General features: G+C 40.0%; 1 long non-coding RNA gene across 1 annotated transcript in view; it reads left to right on the forward strand.

Annotated features, from left to right (window-relative positions):
- LOC109307369 overlaps positions 1 to 2,847 on the forward strand; it is a 4,124-nt gene extending 1,277 nt beyond the window's left edge. The window contains exon 2 of the long non-coding RNA XR_002100249.1: positions 15 to 2,847. This is a non-coding gene — a long non-coding RNA (uncharacterized LOC109307369). The remainder of the gene's footprint in view (positions 1 to 14) is intronic.
- Positions 2,848 to 5,276: the final 2,429 nt, after the last annotated feature.

Consider the following 5,276-nt stretch of genomic DNA (forward strand, 5'->3'; position numbering starts at 1 on the left):
AAAACAGCGGTGAGGTTTATCTTTCGGAGGCTCTGTGCAAAGGTTCAGTTGTGGGCCCCTACTCTGTATCAGACAACCGCATTAAAAGAGCCCTGTAGTGCAATGGGGGTCCTGACCAGCTCAGGTTCCCAGGCAATTACACAGTTTGCCCTGCCCTAAGTTTGCTTCTGTCTCTGGAAACGATGAGCAGAAAGATATGTGTTATGCAGTATATAAAAACAATGTGTACAGCAAGGCAATATAAATACCAAGTGTAACCTTGATAAAATGCCTGTTTAGAGTAAGTAGAATGAAAATTATATCAGTATCAAAAGGAGCACTTTCCAGATTGTGCGCACATTGGATTATACCATGCTGTATCACATTTCTGATTTGTGGAGCAAGTTTTGGAGCTGATTTTATGAGGCAGTGAGACGCCTCTGTTCACATGGCCTGAGAAGGAGGTTCATAGCTGAAAGAAATGAGGCTCTGAAGGGAATGATCCCAGACCAAAAGGAACAGAAGAAAGACACAGCCCTAGAGCTTTTGTTTAGCCAGCAGATAAGTGTTGAGCAACAGGCTGAGTGGAAGTTACTCATCCCAGGGTTGTAGTACAGCAGTGCGCAACCTCTGGCCTGGATTTGACCTCCAGCGTGACTCGATCTGGCCATGGCACAGGGGATTGATCAGTACCAAGGAGCTCAGCCCGGGGCATCCCCATCCTTGCCCTGCAACTTGGCACTAATCTCCTTTGCAGCCTAAAGATAGGCTCTTTTCCTTTCTCCCCCCCACCACCCTTCCTCTGGCATTGCCAGCCACTTCCTTTCCCCTCCTCTCTCTCACCCCTTCTGCTCCCGGGGGGGGCCTGGTCTCCCACTCTAAAAGCTTGAGCTTCACTGCTGTAGTATGTTTAAGTCAGTCACTTCGAGAATATGCCAAGTCATCGATGAAAGCAATAAAGAGTTATGTATTTACTAGTTCTCTTTATAGGGCACTGATTCTCAACCAGGGTGTTGAGGCACCCTGGGGGGCAGAGAGGTCTTTTGAAGGGTGCTGTGAGGTGTGAGGAGAGAAGCAGTTGGGAGGAGATAAATACAGGGTTAGGCTCGTTCCTGGCCAGCAGCTGTCCTGCTCCCACTGCCCCCCCCGGGGAGGAGCACTGTAATAAATAGCGTTTGAAATTGGGTGCTGCCCAATGCGTACAAGTCCTGGAGGGGTGCCTTCAGCCAAATGAGGAGTGCCTCATTTCTAAAAAGGTTGAGACTCACTGCTGTAGGGAGTACTAATTTTCCTCAGTCTGATTTGTTCCTGTATGGAAAAAAGGCTTCTTGACCTGTCAGCTCCATGCGTGTGTGTAAATGTGCGTGTGTGTGTGTGTGCGTGTGTGTGTGTGTGTTCACATGCTAAGGAAAGGACGCATGAGTAGCCATTATAATTGGGAGCATATGAAAAGTTTTCTCCAGCCTCAAATGTTATTATCAGGAACATCAACATTAACAAACTGTGCAGCTTCCACATCTATCCTGTCACATGTGGAAATCATGTGAAAAAGAAGGTACTCCCACAGAAGTCAAACATTTGAGAATGCTGCCCCAACAACATAATTTATTTGACACTGGCAAGAAAGTCAGTCCTGAGGTTTTACCCAAATGTGGGTTTTCCTTATAGCAGAGCACAGAAATGATAGCTGAGCCCTAGGGTAAGTTCACAAAAAATATGATTAACTATTTCTGATATTCAAGTGAAAAATGTCAAGTTTAGTAAATGTTTCCTGACTGGTTTCAATAGTTTATATGCCGCAGTCTGCTAATGGCACTGGTACATACTTGAAGCAAAACATTACATTTCAACACCATATAATATGAGAGAGAGAAAGCTACCAGTACTGAAAACAAGTCTGCACACAATTTCCATTATTCTTACAGTATAAAAAAGAATAAAATAATATATAATATGCTATCATGCATTACATATGCTTAGACCATGCATTAGTTCAAGTTTACAATCTCTTCAGGGCCAGTAAATCAGAATGGCAATAGACCATATTAACGCCTGTGTATCTAGAGGATTTTTCCAGAAATAGCAGCCAATGATTCATTCAAACCAAAGGTTGATGGATCCTTAAATTCAGAGCTCTTTTTAAGTAAGCTGAAGCTGAAACATACTGACAATGACAGACCTCAATGATATTTCAGTTGAATAGCACTTTTCTTAACACTCTCCCTCCCAATTACACAACCATGTTCAATACTTAGATTCAAGGCTTAGATCTTCCTGTGCAGCAGTGAATGAGACTCTCTCTGTGTAATTGCACCACCCCTCTTCTCAGGACCCCATGAAAGATGCCCTCCAGGGTCACGTTCTAGAGGGAATGGAGAGGACAGACACCGGGCTGCCCTGTGCTGGAAGGATGATACTCATCATCTAAGGGACTATGAGGCAGGGTCGGGTTGGGGCTTAGAGCCACAGAACTCCATGAAGACAGCCCTATGCTCCCAGAGATCCTTGTCTCTTCATAGAAAGATTTTCTTTCTCTTTTCCCTTTAGCCCCTGAAAGTTTTACCTTGAGAGGCACTAAATCAGTCCACAGACACAAGGATTCTGTGGATTATACAGGGAGTGAACAAATAATCAGTTTATTCTTCATCTTTACATGCAAACATATGGGTGCTAAAAAAATATATTAATTTGGAGTTTGGCTATTTATTCACCACATTCTTCACCTTCATGTGTATATACTGCATTTCTCTGCATCCTCCAAGAAAAGGAGAAACAGAATGGGATGCAGCTGCTGAAAATGAAACACATTATCCTTAAAAGAACAAATTAACAAGTTATGTCTGATCAGGAGAAAAACAGGCTCTTTTTTAAAAATAAAAAAAGACTGTTGAACTTGGTATGCAGCATTGCCCAGGCAGAGATCTAACACAATCCTTTGGCAATTGACAGGGAATTTTACTCTTATGGTTACTCTATGCTTTGACAAAGACAAGTTCTAGTGTAACAAGGGGTGTACATTACTTCTGAGATATAGTCAGAAAAGATTTTTAACCAAATGCAAGCTCCAATATCTAAAGTATCAGTTTTCCTATCTTTTAAAGCAACAGACATTTATAACTTATAAGTGAATTTTCTTTTATGGATATATGGCTTGTATAACCATCTCTGCTCCAATACCAGCTATCCTATGCAGGGTCCCACTGTCATAGGGTGGCCACCTGGCCACTGGGCCTTGGCTGTAATAGTCCAAAGTGAATTGAATTTGTTTTCTCCTGACATCATGATTGATATACTGCAATCTGCGTGTATGGTTCTTTCCATGCATAACACAACTAACCTTAGTTCAAAGTATTACAGAAATAAGCATTTTGCACCTAATGAAGCCTAATGAAGATCATGGTACTAATTCAATTGACTCACTACTGGCTTTGCATTGCACCCTCAATGACAATGTAACACTTGGCAGAAAACAACCTGAAACACATTACGTGTAATTGCAAAGTCATTTGTATGTATGAAAGTTGCATACATGGAACAATGTAGCATGCAATTAGAGCTCCTTAAAAATTGGAAATCATTTTCTGGAAAAAATTTTGCCTAATTTTTTTCAACTTTAAAATTTTTTTTCCTGTTTTTAATGTTTTTTTTAATTTGCTACCAGAGATTAATTAATTAAATGTTTGTTAAACATATATACCTATTATTATCAAAATTAAGGATAGGAAGACGCTAGGACAGGGTGGCACTAGAGACTAAATGATTCACAGAAGCAGAAGCTTTCATAGGCAACAACCTAGTTTGTTAGACCTGTTATCATCTGATGACATAAGCTGTTGCCTACAAAAGCTTATGTCTCTCTGAACCAGTTAGTCTCTAAGGTGCCATCCTGCTCTATTTCAGGCCTGACTTCAGGCTTATACAGCTAACTATCTTTATACAAAATTAAGATTAATGTTTGCAAATAATTTATTGGATGTGGATGAAAAATATTTGAATATAACATCTTTGGCAAATAACTAAACTAAGAAAGAGTTGACTGAATTATGAAAGAAAAATATTTGTGGTACACTTATCCAATATCTGGTGGTAAAACATTGTGCAAGTATTTGTGACTATTATTTTTGAAGTCTTCAGGTCAGCTCCCTGCTTGTTTTATTTATTTAAGCAGTAGATTAAAACAGGGCTGCTTGAATGAATAAGCAATTAACATCTGGTTAAGGTCAGGTAAATTGCAATGTCTTTTTCTTAAAGAATTAATACAACTCTCAACTTATGTCTTAATAGGTCTTAAAAGGTAAGTGATCAAGGTTTCTAATACAGCTCTGTGATGAAATTCTTTCTTTCATACTGCAATGCTGATTTCTAATGAATTCCCACAAAACCATTTCTTATAGAAACTTTAACACAGTGGTCACAGTTTCTTACTCATATAATAAAAATCATGCAAATTCATGTGTAGTTTATGCTAAAATGAGTCTCATTTAAATAAGGGAACCAATGTTCATTTACTTTGGTGTGACTGAAGCTTAATGCTGTTTTCTAAAATGCAGTTTCACTCAAATTACAAGTCCAAGGAGCCTACTACAAGCTGGCAGCAATACAAATTTGCTTTGTGACAAATGGCATCTTAATGGTGTTCTAAATTCTGCTGTACATTTAGCTGTTACTGTGGGGAGCATGTCTATACATGCACATTTAATGTGCAGTAACCAAAATTACTGGTGCATGTCTACATGTGCACACCCACACTGTGCAGTAAATATGGTGACTTGCACCGACTTGAGTATAAATTTGATACCTGTATCATGCAAGTATCAAATTTATGCCGGAATAGTTACTGCACAGTAACGCACATGTAGATGCATTACTGTGCACGTGGACTGACTTTAGTCCCAAATCAGCCCACACACAGAGTTAATGAACTTTAATGCATGCATGTGTAGATGCTGGACAATTCCCAGTTGCTGCGCAGCAAATTTAAGCTGGCATAAATGCATGTGTAGACATGCCCGCAGTGCATTTTCTGACTAGCTATTGCATGAGGGGGAAGGGGATTGGATGCTCTAGTTTAGTCCAGACAGAGACAAAATATTCCATAGACCAGATTCTATGCAGCAGATTCATCCATTTATCTCATTCCTTGTTTTTGTGCGTTTTTTTTACTCAGTGGTCAAGAATGTACTTGCTGGTACTTTTTCTGAAGTGGGATATGTTAGGGTCCATACTTAAACGCTTCACTGAACTGGGATCCTTGGTCAAGGAAGTATGTAAACCTCATAGTCTGGACAGCTGAACAG

This window comes from Crocodylus porosus, unplaced genomic scaffold (genome assembly GCF_001723895.1).
Source record: "Crocodylus porosus isolate Cpor-Errol unplaced genomic scaffold, CroPor_comp1, whole genome shotgun sequence".
Taxonomy (NCBI): domain Eukaryota; kingdom Metazoa; phylum Chordata; order Crocodylia; family Crocodylidae; genus Crocodylus; species Crocodylus porosus.